This window comes from Mixophyes fleayi, chromosome 10 (genome assembly GCF_038048845.1).
Source record: "Mixophyes fleayi isolate aMixFle1 chromosome 10, aMixFle1.hap1, whole genome shotgun sequence".
NCBI lineage: Eukaryota > Metazoa > Chordata > Amphibia > Anura > Limnodynastidae > Mixophyes > Mixophyes fleayi.
Window position 1 is genome coordinate 43,716,838 of NC_134411.1, and position 26,557 is coordinate 43,743,394.

Below are 26,557 nucleotides of genomic sequence, written 5' to 3' on the forward strand. Positions count from 1 at the left end.
TTAAACAGGACTCCTTGGCTTGCCTTGTAAGGGCGGGGCATTGTGAACCCAGAGGGCAGTCATGCTGACGCCAGATTTAGCACCGACCAATCGTAAAGGATTTGTCCTGGGTCCAGTGGTTAGTGCCAGATGGCCATACACTGTTTGGTATTTTGCAGTCGGTTGGGCCGCCTCACGATTTTGCCTTCTCCATCACCTATTTAATTAAAATTTAAATCTTAATAAATCGTGATCTAAATTTTTCCAAATTTAACAGTTGTCTAGTGTCATTATTTTTAGTGTTAAGTTTAGTGGTTAAAGTTTTAGGAAAGGTTATAGTAACAGTAGTAAGACCTCTGCAGTCTGCAGTTTTTTGGAATTCTACAAGTAGTCCACTACAGTGTAGAATTTCAAGAATGCAACACATGAGTCTGGAATGTAATCATGGAGAGGCCAGCTTGTTCTAGCTAGACAAAAACAAAATTGTAAGAGGTATTTGTGTAGAATGTCTTTAATAATAAAGAAACCAGTAAGTGGAAGTAAGATAAAGTAAATATTAAAATAGAACTATGTACTAACATCATGTTTTATAAAACTATTTCAAAGTGTTGTTTTCCTTACTCTTAAAAGCACTGTTAAAATGCTTTTGACAGTTGTTATTAAAGTTTTTGTTTAGATTACAAGTAGATAAAAAAAGTTGGTTTAAATTAAAAGAAGTTTAAAAAAGTAATTTTGAGGCATAAAAGTAGTTTACACAGGTGCATTGATATACATAGAAATCCCTGTAAAATGTAACCTTGTATATGGTAAGAAGAGATGTTACCAGAGCTGGATTAAGGCTTTGTGAGACTAGGGAATTTAAGACTAGTGGGGCCCTATGGTCTAAAATTAAGGGCATAGTGTCATCATCTACAAGAAAGAAAGACACTGTATTGTATATGATGCAAAGTATTTTAAGATTGTAAATAGTGTTTCCTTGACATGCCCAAGATTAAGACATTATTTTGTAATTCATATTTGTCTATGTTCTGTCATGATGTTGGTTGTACCAATGCGATGTAAAAAGATTTTATGGAGGCCTTTTGAAACATCTTAAAGTAAGGGCTTGTTCAAGGTGTTTCTTTCAAGTGAAATTAGCTTATTCAGCCAGAATGTGGAAGTTAGCAAAGGGTAGTTGGAGCTTACAGTATAAGCCCAGCTGAGGATAGGTTGTCCCAGAAAAATTAAATAGGCTAATGAGGATGCAACCAGTGGTGTATTGGAAATTAAAACTATCATTAGGCAGAAGGCAGACCATCACTGTGAGCACTGCAGTCAGATATGGGCCTGACCAGCACAACGCCACACACTTCCCCTTCAACCACTAGCAACTCTGCTCTCACCACTGTTAGGTGCACGTGGCTTCCCCTTAAAGCAGAAGAGGGACATAACTCCCTTCAGTTAGGACAATATCCTGAGTGAGCGAGAGAGTCTCACCACAATTGAGAAAGCTAAGAGTCCGTCTATTCACCTACCTGTTCTTGCAGTTTTCATATTGTTACACTTACCTATCCTCGCTCCAGCGCCGTGCTCGCTTCTGCATCTAGAAGCAGACCAGTGGACCGTGACCTGCGAGCCCTAAGCTGCAAATCCAATCCTGCCTTGCGGCGGTTCTTGGTGAATACCAGGGGTTTTGTTAGACTCTGCACCACTGGCCAGCCAGCGCAAATCTAGTTTAGCACAAGGATCTCAATCAGTCTGTTACTGTCACTCACCGGACCGTGAGTGCCTCTTCCCGGACATTTAGGAACCGTGGTCGTCCTCCATCCTGAGGGTCTGCGCATGCGCAGCCCTTTCCTATACTTCAGTGTATGTCCCTTTAACTCAATTGGCAGATCAGGCAACACTCCCTATATTAAGCACCTGTGGTCAACACCACGTGGCCTGATCTTGGAGTCTCATTCCCCATGAGCCTCTGAAGGTGTTCCTGTGTTTCCTCGTGTATTCAGCGCTGCTGATTCCTGTGGTTTCCAAACCACTTCTACCTCTGTGGTTTCCTAACCACTTCTACTACTGTGGTCCCCATACCACTTCTACCATCAACTGTATCATCGTGACTGTTTGCTGATTCCTATCCGCTGCCTCCGTGCACTACAGTCTCCCATACCACTTCAACGCTATTATATTCCATAGTGACTGTTTGCTGATTCCTATCCGCTGCCTCCGTGCACTACAGTCTCCTATACCACTTCAACGCTATTATATTCCATTGTGACTGTTTGCTGATTCCTATCCGCTGCCTCCGTGCACTACAGTCTTCTATACCACTTCAACGCTATTATATTCCATTGTGACTGTTTGCTGATTCCTATCCGCTGCCTCCGTGCACTACAGTCTCCTATACCACTTCAACGCTATTATATTCCATAGTGACTGTTTGCTGATTCCTATCCGCTGCCTCCGTGCACTACAGCCTTCTCTCCTTATCCACTCACCTGTTCATCATCAAGTCTGTGAGCTGATTCCTAGCCGCTGCCTCCGTGCACTGCAGTCTCCAGCTTGCAACTCGTCTGTGTTCATCATCGTGACTGTGAGCTGATTCCTATCCGCTGCCTCCGTGCACTACAGCCTCCAGCTGGCAACTCGCCTGTGTTCATCATCGTGACTGTGAGCTGATTCCTATCCGCTGCCTCCGTGCCCTACAGCCTCCAGCTGGCAACTCGCCTGTGTTCATCATCGTGACTGTGAGCTGATTCCTATCCGCTGCCCCCGTGCACTACAGCCTCCAGCTGGCAACTCGCCTGTGTTCATCATCGTGACTGCTAGCTGATTCCTATCCGCTGCTCCTGTGCACCTCAGCCTCATCTCATCTCTCCCGTGGGTCCGCAGAGTCCTGCTGCCGCTGCCAGTCCTATCGTCCATCTACTGCTGATCCGCTCTCCACGCCTTCCTGGTTCCCCTGGTCGCTACCCTCCTGTCAGCATTGGATTTGTGTCCCTGTTGGTCTATTTACCTGTGCGCTGCACCTACTAGACTCCTGCTTCTTACATCCAGGGACTTCTCATCCTGTCGGCCTCCTGCCGCCCAGGTATCACTGCACTCCTGTCTGACTGCCTTCTGAACCACGGTATGCATACTTCTCATTGACTGTGCTGGTGTATTGCATATCTTGCTGGACTGTGTTGGTTCTCCTCTGGAGTCTGCAATCCGCTGAGCCTTTTGCCATCATTGACTGTGTTACCTTGTGCTGGATTACTTCAGAGACTTCCTACATTTGCAGACCTGTTCAGTCATTTATATATATTGTGCATATTACTGTGGATCGTGTTTAATGTGCCCGTGTACATCCTGTGTTGCAGTCTCTCCCCGTACACCTCCTCACATATATTTTCAGTGGTACAACTTGCTGAAGGCAGACCACTGATTCCTGTTCCGGTATCACCTGTTCCATTCCTCTCACATAGCAGTGGTACAACTTGCTACCGCAGACCACTGACTTCCCGGATACCTCCACTTGGATTCCATTCCTTCACTCAGACAGCGGTACCACTTGCTATCCGCAGACCGCTGACTCTCATCACCTCCTCGTTTCTGTTGGACATTCCTCCTCACTATAGCAGTGGTACAACTTGCTAACGCAGACCACTGACTACCTCCACTTGCCCTTGTCCATACAGTTCCTCGTGTATTATTACCTCCATATTACCAGTGCTGCTAGTCATAGACTTTCCTGAGCATCTCATCATCTACTATTGCCTGTTCCGTGATCACCCTGCTACCAGAGTACACTATTACCATCTACATTGCTCTGGTAAGCTTACCACCTGGTGATCCCTGGGTAAAGACTCCTAGTGCCCGTGACAGTTACACATACCTACTGGTGTTTTAGGCTCAGTTGCTGTTTGTCTGGATCCTGTAACGTTGGCCTCTGTATGGAAAAGAGATATATGCTGGTCAGTCCCATTACTTCAATAAAAAGCAAACAACAACAATACCTTCCACATTACATAAATCAACAATGACCCCCCAATTATACCAATCAGCAATACACTCCACATAAAACAATTCTCTTTCCCCACATTATACAAATATCATCCCTGACCCTATACCAATAATACAACCTCCATTCACCAAAACCACCCCACCCTATACCAATATCACCCCTTCACAATATCAATACAACCCCTCTCTACACTAATACCACCCCTTCACTACACCAATACTGCCCACTCACCATACATCTCATCACAGTTCATAGTAACATAGTTGATGAGGTTGAAAGAGGACACCAGTCCATCAAGTTCAACCTATTTTAGATCTCCTGCGATCCCTATCTGATATTTGAAATTGCTCCAGATGAAGCAACCGCCAATCTGTTTTAATTGGGAAAAATCTCTCCTGACCCAAAATTGCAGTCCTATTTCTCTCTGGATCCATTACTATCCTTCATTTTAATTAACGGTCGTAACCCTGGATACCCTTTTTCATAAAAAAATTTGTCTAACGCTTTCTTGAACATATCACTTGTATCTTTCATCACAATCTTCCCTGGCAGTGAATTCCATATCTTGATTGCCCTTACTGTAAAGAACTCATTCCTTTGCTGGTTGTGAAACTTCCATTCCTCTAACCTTGGGGGGTGACTGCATGTCCAGTTTACAGTCCTTAGGGCAAAAAGTTCCCATGATAGTTCTCTATATTGACCAATAATGTATTTGTACATAGTAGTGATATTCCCTCTTAGATGCCTCTCTTCTAAAGTAAACATGCCTAAAGTGGCTAAACTTCTCTCATAACCTTTATCAATTTTGTCACCCTTCTATGAACCCTTTCTAGTTTCAACATTTAATTTTTATAGAGGTGCCCAGAACTGTACTCCGTATTCAAGATGAGGTCTTATCAATGATTTATATAGTGGCAAAGTTACCTTGCATCTATGCACCTTTTTGTGCATGCCAATACTTTATTAGTCCTTGCAGCAGCTGCTTGACATTGAGCACTATTGCTAAGTCTACTGTCTACGAGCACTCCCAAATCATTTTTCATTATAGATTCCCCTAAATTTATTCCATTTAATTTATAGATTGCGTGCTTGTTTTTGATTCCTAAATGCATAACCTTACATTTATCTATATTAAACTTTATCTTCCATTTGCTCGCCCAATCCTCAAGTTTATTCAAGTCCCTCTGTAGAGAAACTATATCTTTCTCTGATTTTATTAACTTACAAAGTTTAGTGTCATCTGTAAAAATGGAATCTTTGCTCTATAAACCATCACTAAGGTCATTAATGAATATATTAAAAAGGAGTGGCCCCAGCACAGAACCTCTCATCACCTGTGAGCAGTTCTAAGCTTAGTCGGTGGTCACAGAACAGAGAGCGAAATCCTCTGCAGCTGACATAGCACAGGGAGCCAGAGTAGATTTTGCACATACCTGTGGCAGGGAAGGGTGATGGGGCGGAGTTCAATGAAAGAGATTGTTTGACAATGAATGACAGTGTCCTCAGGATGGTTACTTTTACAGCCCCAACAAAAATTCCACATTCTTCTAAGGGTGAAAGCTTTGACCTCTGGCAGTAAATCCCTATGATCTCTACTCTCCAAACTCAGAACAGAAAAGAACATGCCTCACCCCATAAACAATATGTAAGATGTAAATATTAACTTCTGTTCAGGAGTCTGGTGAGTAAAAAATCCTCATGATTTTTTATCTGATTTATTGTTTTCATTGCCATTGATGCTCACTAGTAGTGAGCAAGCCAAGCCAAGCCAGGAGCACAGGTGCTGCAGCTATAAAATAGTTCAAGTTGCCGGTACCTGGTAGGAGGGAACAGAGAGAGGAAGGGGAGTAACGGATCAGTCCAGGGTTCATCTGAGCCGCATATGTGAAAAGGTGGCTTGGGAGGGGCCAGCTATACTCATATAAGTTGTATTTATCTTCTCAATCCGTACTTTTGTTCTTCAAAATCTTTGCAATTTCACAGTTTTTTCCTCTCCAGGGATCATGGTAGGGAATTCTATTCCTGGTGGCTTCTAATATCAATATTTTTTACAATAGAGATATAACACACATGTGATGCTAATATATTTATGGGTGTGGTGGGATTTATCGGCACTAACAATGCCGACACAGTTTAGAATGATGAAAAATACCGATGACTATAATAACAGTGACAACCTGAAAATATGGACTTAGCATCTAACAGACAGGCAGTATTTCCGGCAGATTAAATTACATCCACATCTAAAAGGCGACTTTTACAAATATCTACAGTAACAAATGACGTCACTTGTAATGGCCAGAGTGAAAACAGCGGTTTTAAAGTGGCAATGGCCGGACCCACCGCCTGTATAATGTAATCCAGGTGGTGGGTCCGCCCAATGGCAATATAATATAATATCTGGAATAAAGATGAGGTATGACGCTCTAATTGAAACTGTATATCCACAAGTGCATTTAATTGGAGAAGTAAAAAGCCAGGATCCTACCTTCAAGTGCCATAGAGAAAGCTAAACACCCTTGCAGAAAAATTTGTTTTGGAGTTAAGAAGCTTTGACTGTTTTGGGCAGGTCTGTGTACACATACTACTGTTCCTGGCTATGTATTATATTATGGATGCGTTTGGCCATTTCAGCTTCACCCATTGCTAATATGTGCATAAAATCAAGCATACAGCCATGCAAAATTCATAGTCAAACATTAGCTGTAGAAATATGCCTGATTACTGGAATGTATTAAAGTACGCTTCTGTAAAACCTAATCCTATATTGCTGTTTCTGATGTAGTCTCAAATTGTATTTGTAATGTATGTATTTGTCGTTTATGTACTACAAAGTACAGAACCTGGCAAGGTATTAAGTGCTGTGTGTTATAGCAATTTCAGATAGGATAATAAACCCTAAAATCTTCTTCACGAGGTTTTCACGTATAGCAGCCCCCTTTCTAAGGAACGCAATATGTTCCAGAGTACTCGGTTGCTCCAGATCTTACCAAGTGGTAGTAAAGACATATTAAAAACAATATTTCTGAATGGGGTGGACATGATAGGGAAAGAGGTTAAAGATGGTAGCAAGATCAGCGGTATGCCGTCTAATACATAGGTTAGAAGTCCGGGGAAGGGTCTGTCTAGGATGGGGGACAAGGAGGCATCTGTCACGCAGGCTGGTCATATAGTGGGCTCCATTTATTGTTTTTTTCTTTAAAATGTTCCTAATAAGCTGCTGAGCCGAGTATTGCCCTCCAGGCTAAATTTTGCCAGTCAGCGCCTGATCAACCAAGGGTTCGGGAATCCCTAGGGGTACTTGAAGTGTTCACTGAGGGTTCTCAGAAAAAAATCAGTAATGGCTGCAATATAGTTCTTATTGTCAAGTGGATTGATCTACTTGTGATGCGTCTTCTATCAGGTGGCATATCAAGTTCTGCCAGGGGACCAGGAAAGGAGCATAGTTGCCAATTCCGCTTATAACAAGCGGAATTGGGCTTGTTTTATTTTTAAGTTGCGTTTTTTTTTCAGCTTGCCGTGGGTTGCAGTTTTTTGGGCTTACAAGCTCGGCACTTTTTTTTAAAAAAAAAGCTTTATTGCCTTGTTGAGTGTAAGAACAGCTCCCGAGCAGACGGCAGCACGCACACCTCTCAGACTCCACCGAAGGGAGACAGCAGCCCGCTCAGAATCCATCAGACTTAAGAGGCAATAAGGCTGGTAAGATTAAGGAGTCTCCAGAACCGAAGAGATGCACCCGGTAAACAAGATGCTGATCCCATCGTAGGACTTTTTGGCAGGAAAATGGACTGGGGTACAGTAGCGGTGGAGAGAGCATTGGGGTCACTCCCTCAGGGGTTATTTTAACAGATATTCGGTCCACACGATGTCACCTCTTATGTGGTCCAATAGGCACTATTGCGGCTCTTGGTCAGTATTTTGGGGACAGGGTACTCCCAGAGCTCAAGCTGAACACGTCTTGCAGATATGACATCCAAACCATGCCCCCTGAATAAAATTATTTTATTGATATAAACACACTATTAAAAAGACCATATAACACTGGGCAAGAATCAATAAGTTCTCTATGCTTATAAATAGAAAATTAAGTCCAGCACCAACTCCTTAGATGTTCTATAAATGGATGTTTATTAAGAATCTAATGGTTTTAAAGTGTGTGGACCTGTGACCAGATACAAGTTGGATAATACTTGTGCCTCAAAGTAAAATAATCTGTAGTTAAATGTTCAGCAGCTATCTATAAGCATAGAGAACTTATTGATTGTTGCCCAGTGCTATATGGTCTTTTTAAGAGTGCTAACAAATTATATTTAACACAGAGAAACAATTATCAATATTGGAGTTTGGTTAGATCATGTGTGGCATTATAATATGTTTATGTGAATATTACAGCAAACTGTGTTTCACTACTTTATATTATGTTTACTTCTTATGTGTTTATATTAATAAAAGAATTGTATTCAGATCTCACTGTGTTGGTATCTCAGTATTAAAGATGGTCAATTACAGCACGGTTTTTGTTTTTCATTATTGATTTTTTTGCTATTTGCAAAAAGTGGGGATTCACACAGCCTCTATACAGCTGCATTTTTTATCTAACCTTTATATTTATTAATTATTATTAGATTGCTAAGGGGGTACTGCTTATGTAAAAGTGGTTTCCCCTTATTGTTATTGTAATGCATTATATATGATTTAAACCTACAGTGCGCCATATGATTGTGTTTCTTTTGTTATACTTGACAAACAAAAATAGCTGCCAGACACAGTCTCACAGACTCTCAACACATCATGTGATGGCAGAGGGGGAGAAGGAGGATATCCTTCTCCCCCTCACAGTGCAGACAGAGCTCAGAAGGGTGTTCCAAAGCCAGCAGCTGAAGCTATGAGTTGTGTTTTGGTAAAGCTGCAGAGTAAACAGTGTTTCCTGGGAATAAGCCCAGGAAGCTGAAACCTCCTGGGGATCCTCCCCAGAAGAGTCCCCAGGCTGCGAGGTCTGCAAAGCCTCCAGCTCTCCTTCATCATCAGGGAGCAGCAGCCTAGATAAAAATGAAGACCTGAGGCATGAAAAACAAGGCAAGGCCCTGGGCTCAGGACCTAGTGTGGCTGCTCCTCTAGAGCAATCCAGGAGTGAGCTTGGCCCAGGGAAAAGCTACAGTTTGCAACCAAGCAGTGAAGGTGTGATTCCTATCACCTGGAAAACATAAGAGGGCAAGGAAATGACTGTATGCGCTAAGGAGACAGCCAAAAACCCAGTGACTATCCTAAGTAGAAGCAATAAATCTGGACTGCTAGTCCCTGAGAGGAGGCCGTGGGGAGTACCTCTTGCGGTTCTTCTGAGTGGGGTGAAGGCGGCCTGGATGAAGCCTCCTGCAGCAGGGAAACAACAAGGGCAGGTGAGCAAGAGTGCAGACGATACTGAATCTACAGGATCTTCTGATGCATTGATTACAGCCGAGGAAGCGGAAGTGATCCGGCTAATAAAGAAAATGGAAGTTCAGCGGAGGTAGAGGATCTGTATAGTATTTTTTTGGTATTTTATCCAAAGTTCTATTGAGGAAACATTGAAGACAGATTGTAGAAATCTTTATATGTATTTATTTAATAATAAATACACGTTGTGGTTTTCATTACAGTAACACCCCTGTCCTCTGTAAGTTGGGCTTTTTTTTGGGCTTTTTAGTAGAGATGCTCACTGACCCCCGTGTTTTGGTTTTGTTTTTGGATCTGGATTACCGTCGTGTTTTGGTTTTGGTTTTGTTCAATATTTTTGGGCATAAAATAACCAAGTTTAGTGCTCCACCTGTTTCTTGGATAAGTAATGTAATTGTAAAGCTAATAAATTATCCAAAAAACAGTTTAATTCCTGGTAGGTAGGCCTTCATTAATTCTACACACAAACCAGATTGTCTTCCTCTCCATCTATGCATATTGGCAATGCAGCCATCGTCTTTGGGTGTATATTACACCCTACACTTATAGGTAAATATCTAAAGAAATGGACCAAGGCAGTTTGGTTTCTGTCTCTATAGCCAACCCCCCCCCCCCGCCCTCAACTTGTAGCTGAATAGAAAAAAGCAGCCTGGATAGGCCGAACAATATAAAAAATAAATGGACCAAGGTAGTTTGGTGGCTGTCTATGACCCCCCCGACCTCCACTTGTAGTTGAATAGAAAAAAAGCAGCCTAGATAGACTCAATAATATAAAAAATAAATGCACTAAGGTAGTTTGGTGGCTGTCTATGACCCCCCCCCCGACCTCCACTTGTAGTTGAATAGAAAAAAAACAGCCTGCATAGACTGTAGAATTAGAATGTTAAAAGAAATGGACAAATGCAGTTTGGTATCTGTCTGCATCATAATCATCAACATCATCATTAGCGCCCTCGTCGCCTACACAAATCTCCCCCTCATCCTCTTCTAATTCCAAAGTGGCATCCTCAGTTTGTGTATCACCGGCTACACTCGGGCTGTTCAGGCACACATCAGCAGAACTGCTGAAAGGGCCCTTCTTTATGGGTACATTATCAGAATGCTCACGACTAGACATACCACTGTTGGATGGACTCTCCACAGGGATTGGCCTTAGTGTTTTCTTGCAGCTCGGCTTTCACACATAACAGTATTGTGCTCCACTTTGGAATTCAAATTACTTAGTCTTGCAAATGCTATAGACAAGCCTGCTTGTCTTCCTCTTCATCAATGACTCTTAGCAATTGAGCACTCATCTTTGGGTGTATATTACACCCAAACCTTATGAGTGCAAATTAGTAAAAATACAGTTTAATCCCTGATAGGCCCTCCACCATCCTTTGCATGTTAATAGTAGGATTGATCGCAGTTATGGTCACGGTCACACATTTTTAAAAAAAATCTTTCAAACCAGCCCAGATGTTAATCTGTTGTGCTCTGCCCCCTGCGTCATCCTTGCTTGTGTTTGGAAAGTGCATATTGGTGCCAGAACCTCACCTGCCACACTGCTGCAGGACTTACACAATCAACCGCATCCTCATCGTCGGATACCCAAATCTCCCCCACATCCTCTTCTAAAGACAAAGTGGCATCCTCAATTTGTGTATCACCGGCTACACTCGGGCTGTTCAGGCACACATCAGCAGAACTGCTTAAAGGGCCCTTCTTTATGGGTACACTAACAGAATGCTCACGATTAGACATACCACTGGTGGACGGACTCTCCACAGGGATTGTTGTCATTTCTGATTCAGAACATACATTATCCTCTAATGCCTTACTGTTTTCTTGCAGCTCGGCTTTGACGCATAACAGTAGTTGTGCACCACTTTTAGACTCCAAATTACTTGGTCTTGCTTGGTCACGAGTGACCGTACAGTAACATTTTTGGATCTGCCACTAATAGAGAAAGGCGAAGGCCTCATTCTTTCTTTCTTTGTCACTGCGTGTGTAGTATGGCATGTTGGCAATTTTCGTTTTATCGGCAGTTAACTTTTCCTCAGTTACACTTCTTTTTCGCTTCAACGCGGTAAATTTCTTTTTGGTGTGTCTTTTTTTCCCAGATTTAAAAAGACTATGTACTTTTACATCGCCTTTCCCAGATGACATACTGGGAACACTACCATCAGAACTGGTGACAGAACCTGGTTGCGGATTCTGCTCATATGTGGACTGCTTTGAATCCATTTTAATGAGCCCAGATGAATTGCAGTGCAAAATAATGTATTACATAGATATTGCTGACAAAGATGACTTTTTTTGACAGCCAGAAAAGTAGTTATAAAACACTGCGGAGTATTGTACACCCCAAATCAATTGCAGTGCAAAATAATGTATTAGATAGATATTGCTGACAAAGATGATTTTTTTGTGACAGCCAGAGACAATTTAGTGTAAAACACTGCGGAATATGAGACACTCCACTTGGAGTGCCCACAAAAGAAAAAAAAAACCCTCCTCTATCCTCCTCTATTACTGCTCTAATAATTGCAAATGCTATTAATATTGTAATTGTAGAGATTAGGATAAAACAGTTATGTGTACACTAATTGCTCTGTCCCTGCGCTAATATACCCTGTGACCTAACCCTGCTCTCTCCCTCTGTCAAATGGATTGCTGTGGAGGCAGGTATTAATGCTTTTCAAATCTCGCGAGAACCAAGCTCAGAAATACGAATACGTCACAATGACGTTTTGCCTCAATTTCGATTCCGAATGGGTGGGAGAGTACCGTGCCTGCTCGGCTCGCTACTCGGATAGGCTAAATTCGGTAGGATTCGGTTCTCGGGGAACCAAGTCCGCCCATCTCTACATTTTAAGATTGGTTTGGGCTTGTTTTGGGCTTGTTTTTCACTTAGCGGTTGATTGTTTTTCATTTCAGAGTTGGCAACCCTGGAAAGGAGGGGTTAGAATTATCAGAATGGCCTGTCACAATCTGGAGAGAGCAGCAGGTTGCCACAGATTTTCTGTAGCTTGCATGGCACATTTAGTTCTACAGTATATGGAGATATAAACTTTACTGTAGTAACTAAAGATGAGCAGTACGGATTCAGAGACATCTGACAGATTAGAGATTTGTGGATCCGAGTATAAACAAAACATGAATTGATTCTTTGTGCCAAAATCAGATCTGGAAACGAGGCAACATAATTTCCGGGATTTTTTTATTTGATCAAAATTTCACTGAGTTATGGATGTATATTTTCTATATATATATATATATATATATATATATATATATATATATATATATATATATATATATATATAGCACCCACCGGTTTTCATCTGCCATTTCAGGGTTTGGGGGCAAAACCAGTAACGAAATCAAAACACACAAAACGTTTTAGAACCAAAACCAAACCACGCGGATCAGCGCACATCTCTAGTAGTGACATTGGAGTATATTCATCCATGAAGCAATTTCAGTGGGTTAGATTTCTTTTTGCTTAACTTGAATATATGTGCACCTTTATTTGCATTTTGTTTAGGGGTGGAGGGCTCAAGGACTAATGTTGCCTGTAGGTCCACTCATTTCTTAAAACGCCCCTGGCTGGAGGGCTGCAGATCACTGCCTCCTACTTAAGTGCATGCTTTCACTAACCAGAAAAAGGCACACTTTTAAACAAGAATTAAACCATGTCTCATACCTAGTTAATAACAAATATAAACACCTCTTTTTGGCTAGAATCGACCGAGTGGATCGTTAGTTATACAAGGGAAGTAAAAATGTTGGCCTTGAAACACACACTCAAAATGCAGCAGCATCAACTCCTGAATCTGATCAGCCATCTGCTGACTTGCCAACTCCCCATCCAAAACATCTTTATGACAAACAAAAAGATAATCTCTCAAAATGCCATTTTTTTTATTTATGTATGACAATGATTACATCAAAATTATTTTTGCATAGACATATTTACACCAAGCACAATCAAAACCACAGTGTGTTTGCGGTGAAACGCTGTGAAACATTGGGGTGTTTCAAGGGGGAAAAAAAATTCTGTAGGGGGTTCCCATGGTAAAAAAGGTTGGGAACCACTGACCTAAACTATCACTAGCACAGGTGATAGACAGGAAGGGGGTTTTATTTGCTGGGAGACCAATGAGAGGGAGAGTCCAAGTGAGCCCTAAGAAGCAGCACCTGAAAATATTCATTGCTAGGCAGCTAGCTGTTGCTGCCTAGCAACCAGCTAGATGCCAACAGAAGTGACCGAAGACACTGGTTGCCATTGCCAGGCACCATGCTCGGCGGATAGTAATGCCCGCCACTAGTATTAACATTGTGTTCTGTATTTGCTTAAAAAAATCAGATGCTGTTTTCCAAATTGGGTAGAGATGGTTTTGATGGAGACGAGAATGCTCAAACTGCATGTTACTTAAGCAGTCTGCCTATGGAAAGTAAAAAAAAACAAAATATAACCAATGGCCTTGTATGATCAGTAAATAGAACATAAACTACTTTTAACATGTTCTGCACAGCTCACAGTGCAGTGAATAAATTATTGCTGTCACTAACATATTAAGTGCACTGTGAGATGTGCAGGAAATGTAAAAATTGGTATTTAGCGAAGGCATTTTATATTACCATCTCTTATGTGGAAATAAAAATACTTATGCTAAGGATTGCACGCCTTATTAGGCCTGATAGACCCCTTAAAGCAGTGTTTCAGACATATGAAAAGATAAAACAAAATTGTTTAAGTGACAAGAAATAAATTATATTTTGAAGCTCTGTTAAAATTTGTGGTTACATGTATTCTTGTGTTCCTCTTTTTTTTTTTAATAAAAAGCTGTGACTGCAAAAATGTACTTCTCTTTCTGAGAAACTGTGTAACCACAATGACATATTTTTGTCCAATCATTAACATTTAAGACTCTGTCACCAATAAAACTATAGGAGTTTTTGAATAGCACATAGAAAAAAATATGCTGCACTGCTAAGGGACAGGAGTTAGGCTTCCTCTTTGTGATCATTTTTTCCAACTAAAAAATAGAGATGTTCACTGACCCCAGTGTTCTGGTTTTGGTTTTGCCAAATCCACCCTTGCATGTTTTAGTTTTAGTTTTGGATCGCTGTTTTTTTCTAAAATCCCTATTTTTTTTGCTAAAATCACATAATTTTGCTTTTTCCCCCCCTATATTATTATTAACCTCAATAACACTAATTTCGAGTCATTTGCAGTCACTTTTGACCACCTCACAGGTCACAATATTATTTTTATACACTTTCAAACAAAGACTGCAGCAGTTCTTGCCAGTGATAAGAAGATGGCCAATGTCATGCCTGGGCATAAGACCAAAAAATCCACCTCTTATGTGTGGGGTTATTTTTACCCAAATCTTGACAACAGTTGACTAGCCATTTGTAGCATTGTAAAGCCACAGTCACTAGAGGTAGAGACCTTAACCATCTAGGATCCTCATCCACGTTATGCCATTTGAAGCGGGTTCATGGAAAGCTATTGTGAAAATCAGAAACTTATGCTAAAAAATAAAAGCAAGTAGTCTGGCATCAGCTACCTTCCTTCTCTCAGCTAGATTCCAGCACCTGCAATCTATACCCCCAACACCTTCACCCTCAATATCCTCACAAGTGATCGGAGTTAGTCCTGCATCCAAGTTTCTAAGGTGAGATGACTCCTCCCCTATCCAGGACTCCTCAGAAGAATCCTTGAGCGTTAGGCCCACTGATGCTGCTCCTGCTGCTGGGGGTGGATCTTCAACCCAGAAGCAGACCAAGAAGAAGACCACTAGTAGTTTACAACAATTAACTGTTAAACAGTCCTTTGCAACAGGAAGCAAGTATGAAAGCGGATCACAGACGCCATGGTGACTATGCTAGTATTAGAGCTGCATCCAATATCCACTATTAATGCAGCTGGTTTTAGACAGTTACTTGACTTCTTCTGTCCCCGTTACCAAATTCCATCACAACACCATTTTACTAGAAAAGCTATTCCTCACCTCTACCAGAAGGTTGTTAAAAATGTAATATTGGGCTAGAAAATGCCACTCTACCCACTGTGCACTTAACCACAGATATGTGGACAAGCGAAACTGGGCAAACTAAAGATTTTATGACTGTGACAGCCCACAGGGTTGGTGATTCGCCTTCACCAGCAGGGACAGGAGGAGCAAGTACCCAAGAACGTCACATTTTTCAGAGGCAGACTACTCTGTGTATCATCTGCTTCACCTAGAGGCATATTATTATTATTATTATTATTGTAGATTTGTAAGTCACCACAGTGCCGTACAGTAGGGAAGACAAGGGCATACATAAAACAAGACATACGTAAAACAAGAACAGACCAGGCAGACAAAATTAATGAAGACATGAAAACAAACAGTAATTATGACCCTGCTAATTAGAGAGCTTATATTCTAAAGGGAAGAGGGCACACCTGAAACTGGAGGAGCGATTGTGGCTCAGGGTGGAGATTGGGATAGTTGTGAGTGTGCATTAGTGTGAATAGTGTTATCGAGGGTAAGGTGACATCTAAAAAAAGATTGGTTTTCAAAGAGCATCTAAAGATTTGAAGGGTGTGGGAAAGTCTGATTGAGCGTGGTAAGGAATTCCATATGTGGGGAGCAGCACGGGAGAAGTCTTGAAGGCAGTAGTGAGAGGTGGTTATCAGAGACGAGACAAGGCGCAGGTCAGAGGTAATACCGCTGACAACCTGTTTGAAAAACTAAGGGATGTCATTGTAACATGGCTTATCCTGCTTGGACTCTTCCAAGGATATGTGATTCTGATAATGCCACCAATATTGTTAAAGCATTACAGCGGGGGGAATTCCATGACATTCCCTGTTTTGCTCACACAATCAACTTAGTGGTACAGAACTTTTAAAAAAAAAGACAATGACATGCAGGAGATGATCCAAAATATATACGTATTTTTAGAGTCCCAAGAACAATGTCCTCAATGTTCATATGGTTCCAACAAGATTTGATCCCAAAAGGAGGGTATTGTATATCCAGATATAGTTTTCCACCAATGTTCATACATATAAATAAGCAGAAAAAGATCGTGTTATTCTGTATTCACTTATATTTTACTACGATCAAAAAAACCTTATAATGCCCGTGTAGTATAAAAGGTATTTTAATTATCACCATGTGTGACCAGAAGTTCTCCACTGAAACAAATATGCACTTACACAGGAGGATATCTGTGATTCCAAAGATGGTAGTGGATTACACTTGTAGATCTTCAATTAAGTCCACATAATTCTTTGAGTAAAAGCTCAAAAGAAAAATAAAAGTGCTCCAAATGGTGCATTACCATAATAAAAATAAATTTATTCTAAGCACAACCTAAAAACAAGTAAAGAGGTATAATCTGAGTGAAATCGCTGCTGAACCTGATAAGGTTGGACTCTTACCCCATGAGGGATGATCTTGCGCATGTAGGGAAACCTTTTTATCCCTCTCCAGAGGTCGGGTTGCCGGCTGGTTACCGCTGCATACTTCCCAACACTTGGGTTTGAAATCCTCTATCAAGGCTATTACAAAGCCTTGGTATTATAGTTGCAAGTATGGGGTAGAATGTGGCAGGGTTACATGTTCAGAATAATAGGTACTCCAATTATACCATTTGATCAAAGGGGAGGAAGCAGAAGACGTGTTTTGGAAACCTATAGTCTCCATATCACAACCACTTTGAATTTTGGCAATAATTAGAGTAATAGGCTTGGGGGGGGCTGCAGCTCTTATTACCTATGACATGTGGCAGGAGCTGTGGGGGATAATGATGTAACAGGGCTACCTCAGGGTAGGAGATAATATTATATTCACAACAAGGTTAATTAAGCCAAAGATTTCAGACCATAAGCTTTGTATCAGTGGACAGCTCTGGAAAGTATTAATAAGAGTTTCTACCACTCCAGAATTCATCCCACAAAGTTTAGAAACACTTCAAGATTTAATGAAATATATATTGTGTTAAATACAATCTAAGATTGAGTTTGATAAATGTGTATGTATGATTTATGCACTTGGACATATTGAAAGCATTTTTAAATATCGCTTTCTCAGTTTTCCTCTGATAAAGAGATTTGTAAATATGTCTCCTAATTGTGTTGAGCTGTAAGTTTATGTTCTTCTAACGGGATTATGAAGGATTTATATCATGAAGATATGGCACTCTTATGTCCAGATGTTGACAGTTGTAGACTAATCAAGGGATGTAGAGGTTTTAGGATGGTTAGGGAGCTATTTTGAGAATAAATGCAATGACGGATTGCGGTTTGATGCTCATGTTTTGGCTTACAGGACCATTATTGTGAAGAACCTGTCGCAACACAGCCAGAAGGAGATGATAGCCCTGAGTAAGTCACGGTCACATGACAAAACGCGCCTGTGGCAGCCCACACGTCACTCCAGGAAGTAGCTGGGTGCGCTGCACATTGGAATGCAGGCTAATTCTCGGACTTCACTACAGATCAGTGCTACATTTTCTCCTACACAGAGATGGACACGGCTCGTCAGGACCTTACAGATTTTAGGGCAAAGGTCACCTTCCTTAAAGCAACTGACTACAAGTATTGGAACTTAAAGCTAGAAGTCCTTTACACTATTTGGATTGTTTTTTACCTGTTCACAGACTTCATTTCGCATGGACATTATGGACAGCAGTTAACATCACAAGCTCCTCATGTCATGTGATATATATAGACGATTAAGTACAATATTTTTGATTATATGGAATACATAATATCTATTTATGCCATATTTTAACTCTAATAAATAAGTTGTTGTGTTTGACACCCATTATAACTCAATGTTACAGATACATGGTATATTACTTTATGGATAATTTGGGTTATTAGCGAGTGCTGGAATCCTGTTTATGATTTGTATTTTGATGGGATGTGGACTGTCCTTTGATCCTTTGACATCTAAGACTAGCTGTGCGAAATTCATTTCCCTTGCTCCTAAAGGGAGATGACATCATCATTACAATACATGTTGTAGAAATGGAAATGTTGTGATATTCATAAGCTTGCACTACGCTAATTTTAAGATCTGGGGCATCTGAGTACCTGTTAGTGCTACGAGCTCTACAGGAAAGGTGAAGACCTCTACACCCTGCTCTGCAAGCTTATGATAATCAGCGGTAAGCTGTAAGATTCAGCCGTTAGTTGCAACATTATAACCGGCCATCATACTTGGGATTTACTCCCACGGATCCTACTCCTCTATCCTTTGCACAAATGTTGGCTAATCGACTGCAGGCTCAATATCAGGTTGTTCAAGACATTTCTACCAGATTGTCTGTTCATGAACAAGCCTCCAGGAAAACCTCTTTGGAGGAAGTTGAGGTTCAAGAACCCAAGCTTCATCATCTAGACAAATTTTCTGGCAACCGAAGGGATTTCCACAACTTTAGGGAAAGTTACAAATTATATTTAAAACTATGTCCTCGGTCTTCCGGTTCTGAACAGCAGTGAGTGGGTATTGTTTTCTCACTGTTGCAAAGAGATCCACAAACCTGGGCATTTGGATTGTGCCCTGACAGTCCGGAATTGTTATCTCTAGATTCCTATTTTCAAGCCTTGGGCCTCCTGTATGACGACCCTGATAGTGTCACTTCTGCAGAGTCTAAACTTAGATCTTTGAAATGGGGATGTTGTTCTGCGGAAGAATACTGTACAGAATTCTGCAGATTGGCCTCAGATTGTGATTGGAATGACCCGGGTCTTTGTAGTCAGTTTCATTTGGGTGTCTCTGAACTAATAAAGGACATATTGGTGTAATATCTAGCTCCTGATTTTCTGGAGTCCTTTATATGTTTAGCAATTTGCATTGATCTGCAAATAAGTGAAAGGAGGCTGGAAAAGGAATCTCGTCCACAGAACTTTTTCTCTATCTCTAACTCTGCTGAGACAGGGGATACAAGGAATGTTTTTCTAGGTCTTTACCTTTTACAGAACAAAAACTCCCTCCAGTTACCTGAACAGATTTCCATGGCTTCTGTGTGTTGATGTCCTGGCTTTCATGGACAGCAGAGCAGCTGAAAACTTTCTAGATATATCTCTGGCACGGAAGTTTGATATTCCTACTTAAACACTAGAAGTTCCAGTACCGGTTTGCGGTTTGGATGGGCACCTACTTTTGGATGAAAGCATGCTAGAGAGTACCAGCTCTGTTACCCTGACAGTGGGTGCACTTCATAAAGAATCCCTGTCATTTTATCTTACTCATTTACCCACATACCCTGTGGTTCTGGGGTACCCATGGCTTTTCAAGCACAATCTGATCCTTGATTGGTCAACAGGAAAACTATTGGCATGGAGGAAATACTGCCAGGGGACGTGCTTAGCAACACCTGTTAAGGTTGCTATGGTTTCAGTCAAACCAGGTCTCACACTACCACTGCAATATCAAGATTTTGGTGATGTTTTCTCCAAACAAGCTGCAGATACATTACCACCACATCACAAGACTCGTTTATATTCTCTTTCAGTGGAAAAGACCAAAGCTATGAAGGACTATATTTCTGAGAACTTGAAAAAAGGGTTCATTAGACCTTCTCGATCATCCCTTGGTGCCGGATTTTTCTTTGTCAAAAAGAAAGATGGAGATTTACGACCTTGCATTTAATCCAGAGGTCTGAATCAGATCACCATTAAATCAAATATCTTGTACCATTGATTTCTCAGTTGTTCAATCAGTTAAGAGGTGCTTCGGCATTTTCTAAGATAGATTTACGTGGAGCATATAATTTGATATACATTCGGAAGGGTGATGAATGGAAGACCGCTTTTAATACTCATTTCAGACATTGCGAGTATTGTGTTATGCTGCTTGGTCTTTCTAATGCACCAGCCGTGTTCCATGACTTGATCAATGATGTACTACGTGATTGTCTGATTAAATTCGCCATAGTGTATCTGGATGACATCTTGATCTACTCCACATCTTTGTCTCAACACCATGAACAAGTCAGTATTGTACTACAGAAACTCATAGAGAATCATCTATTTGCCCAGTTGGAGAAATGTGAGTTTGAAGTCTCCACTGTGGCATTCTTGGGGTATTTCATTTCTGCCAACAGATTTACAATGGATCCAGCCAAAGTCCAAGCCATCATTGTTTGGAACCTTCCTAGTAAACTAAAAGTCATCCAAAGGTTTCTCGGGTTTGCCAATTATTGCAGGATATTCATTCACAATTTTTCAGTAATTGTGACACCTATCACTCAATTGACTAAGAAAGGAGCTGATCCGGCCACAAGCTGTTAAAGCATTTGAGACTCTCAAAAAGGCCTTTGCTTCTGCTCCCATCTTTAGACATCCAGATGCAGAGCTACCTTTCATAGTTGAAGAGGATGCTTCTGAGGTTGGTGTAGGGGAAGTTCTATCACAAATGTCCAATTCTGATGGAAAGTTACACCCCTGTGCATTATTCTCTAAGAAATTCTCAGCAGCAGAGCTTAATAAAATGTTGGAAAAACCCAGAATCCCACAAAGCTGGTGGATAGTAGACCTAGTGGCTGGGATCAGCAAGACACACAGACCCACCTAACAGATCATGATGCCTAACCCACTTAGATTGCCAACTGTGGATTTTGTTGCTGAAAGTTTGTGCATGGTAGGACTGTGAGCTGAGAGTTAACCTGCTGGGGTCTTTGTTTGTTTTTACTGACACTGGTGAACTTACTGACACTTGGTTATATTTGGAGGGTGAACACGTTTCTCCTTGGGGAGCACTGTTACATTTGATTTGTGTTCACACTTTGTTTAAATAAAGAGGTCATTATATCTTTCTTACTTCCCTACCTATGTGATCTATGAACGAAGAGAGACGGGTACCTAGAGAACTTCGTTTCCAATCCCGGTGTCCTCACAACCCTGCTCTCCAATGTTGCCATTTGTCCCTTTAGATCCAGTATCTGGGCTTCCATATGACCAACTATCTCAAATTTTGCACAGTAGTATTTACCCTCTGATGGTCGTTCCAGAAGTGGACATATAGCATAAGATATAAACTGGGTGGCATTAGCAATTATGCCACATATACCCATGTTATATGGGGAAATTTTCTCTAAAAAGAAAGTTCTGAGTATTAGTTAACTAGAACTAATTAATGTGTGAAGTAAACTCAGTGGTTATGGGGGTCTTGTGAGAGTGGTGTGTTTAAATGTGTTTAAAGCTGTGTGACCCAGGATGCCCAGGGCCACTGCAGTTGCATAGAAATGAAGATACATGCAAGTGAATGTGTTTGGGCTTAAGCTGATTGTTTCGAGGTTAATTGTGCAATCAAGTGTGTCCAATTTCTGAGAGATGTGATTCGTAAAAGAGAAGAGGAGGCCAGTAAAAGCCAGACGGTATTCAAGCTGCAGTGTGAGTTCAGAGAGTGCAGTTACCCTTACCTGCATGTGAGGCAATGGGAAAGCCTGAGGTGCTCTCTGGTGGTTTAAACTAGGGTATTACAATTTAGGTTACAAGGATAACCCCTACTCCCACCATCCAGGCAAGCCGAGATTACATATATTTGTGATAGTTTGATACCATTTAATAATGGATAAACTGCTGGACCTATAAACCAGATTCAAATTGTATTAAAGTTGCATAATCTTTCTTTCTAACATTGTGCTCTCTATTGGTAGCAAATTCCACAACCCGATAGCCTTGTAAAAATATTTCCTATAGTAAAGTTACAAAGGTGAAATTTTCTTCTGCAAAATGACTCATAAGATGATATTAGACAAAAGAGAATATAAATGTTAAATTCCAGTAATTTTCCAAGCGTGAGAAAAGTCATTTGCCCGCAGTGTTATCAGAAAAGATAAGACGTTGTTAAATTGGAATGCTTACAAACATTGTTCCACATACAATACTGCATGCTTTAGAGACCAATATCTAAGACTTTCACAGCAGGCAATATTCAGAAAGGAAACACATTTATCCCATGAATTTGTCCAACAGCGTACTTGAAAGAAAAGTATATCTGAAATACAAGATGCTTTATACGGAACATCTAATAGTAACATTCATAAATTCAGATGGAATCATTTCTGGAATTTGGCACAACTAAATGTAATTCAGGGTCACACTGAAGGTCACTTACAAAGTTCAGATGATGTGCACTGCAAAATGCCTTTGTTTTACACCTTTACATCTGGATATTCTCCCCAGCACACATCATGGTGTATGTCTACCTTTTTACTCTCGAAGATGCCTCTGCAACCTAAAACTCAAGCTGCAAACTAAAAGTCAAGCTGTGTGGAGAGTTGGAGCTAATGGAGCAATCTACAAAGATGCAGCGTGCAAAAGTGTAATTGTCACATAAAATTGTAACCACCTACATCTTTAGTGCTACTGACAGGGCTGTAATGTCTTCCTGAGACCAGTAGTGCCACATATTATTGTTTTTATTTGTTTTACTTTATACACATTACCCCCAACATCCACCAGCCAGGACTGTTTTTACCTAGGGGGAGGATTGCATTTTTTTTGCAGGGATGATTCCCCCAAAGAATTAACTCAATGCCGAGCAGGCTGGGGCTGTGTCCCACTACTATGAGGATATATATTAAAGGGAATAAATATTCTTTGTCTTTCTAGGAGAATTGGCAATATGGGAAAAAATATGATAAAATGAAATCAAAAGCAAAAATGATACATATAATTCAGGAATGGAAATTGTGAATCTACAATATTGTCACTATAGTTGTTTAAGAACCAGTTCCTCAGACAACAGAACAAGATGAGTTCTAAGTATCCTTTAGATGATTGTTGTAGCATCCATGTTTACATTTATATGTTAAAAAATAGGTTATTAATTCGTACCTTTTAAAATTTGTGTCCTGTTTCAATGCAGTCCAATGGCTTTTAAAGCCAAAAGAGGTTTTATTTGAGGTGGCTAATTTCTATCGCCATTTGTATTATCCTTGTCTGTAGCTCCGTGTTATTTATTATTATTCCCATAGATGCATGTAGATAGTTCCAATTACACCGAAGATGAAAGTGTAACCTTGCTGTGTAAATTGCTGATGTTAGATTTGTTGCATAGTTTTCATGGGGTATTGTGTGTTTAAGTTAATATCCTCAATAGAGAAATCATGCATTAGTTGTTTGTATTTCATTAAATTATATAGGGTACTGGATCGTATTTACATTTGTATGTTGCTTTTGAAGTGGAGAACCTTTTTTCATTGGTAGGCTAGTAATATGTTTGTAGATTTGGGTGCAGGGTCAGAGAAGAGATGGGACCAGATTAAAGATGATATAGGGGAGAGATAAAAGGGTAAATGACTTCTAATCTATAGAGGTATATGTATGTTTTAATTAAATTATTATGGACGTATAAGAGGGATTGTAATTCAAAGTCTACATTAAGGCCCCATGGTTCTAAAGTTTTCAAACTGTATATCATCTTAGCCTCCTCCTTGTTTATATTCTTTGTTAAGTTTCAGCCTCTCCAGTTATTTCACTTTTTTGATCCCCAAAAATCGGAGCTCTTTTATAGGATTGGGTACGTGTCCCAGACTACAAGTACACGGACAAGGACTTCCCTGACTTCAGAAGGCAGAACCTGGCAAACACGAAAAGATGTTAACAGCGAAGCTTTGAAATCAATACTTTCCAGAATTGTGATGAATGCACAAGTCGGCACACAGAAAGTCATGTGACTTTGTGGGACTGTACTATTATTAGGGGTGTTAAATGACTAATGCAGGGAGGCGTCGAATGTAAAATATTTTACAGCAACCCTTCTACTTTGTACATTCAACCCTTCTACTGTACATACTTTGTACAGTCCCACAAAGTCACATGACTTGCTGTGTGGCGACTTGTGCATTCATCGCGATTCTGGGAAGTAGTGATTTCAATGCTTCGCTGGTAACATCTTTTCGTGATTAGCAGGTTCTGCTTTCTGAAGTCGGGTAAGTCCTTGTCGCTGTAGTGGTAGTCGCGTTAGTGACTACCACCGCTTTTATATCGCAATTATGCAATGTCTTAAAGTGATAAGAGAGATTGTGATTCTCAAACCCTATCTTGATATTTCTATGATGTTCACCAATTCTGGTTTTCCTTATTGTGTGACCAATATACTGTTTTTGACATGGACATTGTATCAGATAAATAACATTTTCTGTTTTGCAAGTTATGAAGTCTTTACTGATATAGGGTTTTCCATTTCATGGATAGGATAGGTTTGGTGCTGCTGTAGTTGAGTGATTTGCAGTTTTGACATTGGCAACAGAAATAGAAGCCTGTTTTTTGGCTTCATTTCTTAACCAGTTTCCTTTTCCGTCTCCTTCTTTTATGTGATTTGAGACTAAAGGTTTTTTTTTGTATATCTGGGGCTTTCCTAAAGATTATGTCTGCCCGGCAGGTAACATACTCTATGTCCTATAGTGGCATCATTTTGTAGTATATGCCAATGTTTTTTTACTGAATTACTTTAGGTCCTGTGACCTGTTAGAGTATTCTGACACTAAATTTATTTTTGGTAACTTTTATATGACTGAAGCTGGTCACATACACGACATTGCCGATTTATATCAAATTGTGCCAAGATCTCTACTAGTTTGTGACTCCAATGACCATTAAAGGTGGGCAAAAAAAGATTGAAATGAACCTCACTTGTTTCTTGCTGAAAATGCAGTCATCAATGTTCTTTATTGCCGTATGTGTTGGTTTGTGGCCACCTTTAGGCTACAAATGGAGCACCTTTTTATTTTATACAGATGATATAAACCAGTGCATGATAGTGTAACATTGGACTGGTGTATGATCACGCAGTGTGGCTTCATGTAGGCTGTGGAAAGTGAAAATGAGTGCTGATTAAACAAGGATTTTAACAAACTCCAGCATGGCCAATAATAAAGAAGACTGTGTCCATGGTCTGAAAGGTATTTGTTAACCCTGCTGTTCTGCTCGGGTCTACTATGCTCATGTACTATTCGGGTCAATATGACCTGTATCATAAAATCACACTTTTCATTAATATTCAAACAAGGGGTATTCTCCAAACTTTTATTAGAGTAAATAAACATTCAGATGAACAAACCAAAACAAACAAAAATGACAAACATTTTTGTAAAGTTGTTTTACATAGGTATTTACTGCTTTGCACAATTTGGGTAATAATAGGACACATGGGATTTACAAACATGTTTATTGCACTGGCACGTTTGATCGCTGTAACATTCCCCGCAGAAGTTCCTGGTTGAGGAGCATGAGTAGTTGATTGTATGTTCTTCACAATTGTACATGACTCTACTGTCTGTGGCATATATTGTCTTGAGGAAAGGTGGGGCTTGATGAGTGTTTTTCCAAACTCTTCCAAAAATATTCTCCTCTTTGTAAGTTTCCTATTGTTCCAGTTGGGGTTTATGGAAGTCAAGGCATTGTATGCACTGATATCACTGATATTATAAAATATTATCAGTGGCCATCGGTTTGTTTTCCGTTTGCAAGTGTACGTGTTCCCAAGTTGATCTAAAGTATCCACTGCACCTTTTGTCGCGTTATAGTCCAAAATTATGTTTGGTCTCTTGTCTGGCCTATCACTTACTTGTTTGTCTTTATGTAAGGCGCTCAAAGGAATGACATTTTTATTTTTCTTTGGAACATAATTTACTACCATTGTGTTCTCAGTGAAATAAAAAGATGAACTATGCACCTGCTTATTTGTGACTTGCCGAGGTAGTTACGGTAGGTAGGTAATCTACGGGTAGATTTTGTCGTCAAAATGATTCACTTGTGAGATTTTACAGAACATGTCAAGTGACATGCTTGCTCGGAAAATATTGCAACCAGTTTCACTATCCCACAAGCTTTTTGTTGCTTCAACATGAGATTTATACACTCCAGCCAATAATAATAGTCCAACATAAGTTGGAAACATAACATTGTCCAAGTTTTGCCACTTTTCGCCATAAACACAGTGTCCTTCAATATTTGTGTATTTTACATACTTACCTACTTTTGAGACCAGCTGTCCGGTAGGGGGTCCGTCGAGGTGGTGTGGCCACGCGGGATGCGCCGCTTGGCTCCGCCCCTGTCAATCTTAGGAAATCCTGGCCAATCGTAGCAAGGGACGGGGCCACGATGCTGCGGTTAGCCCCACCCCCACCATCTACAACAACGGGGAGATGCTGATT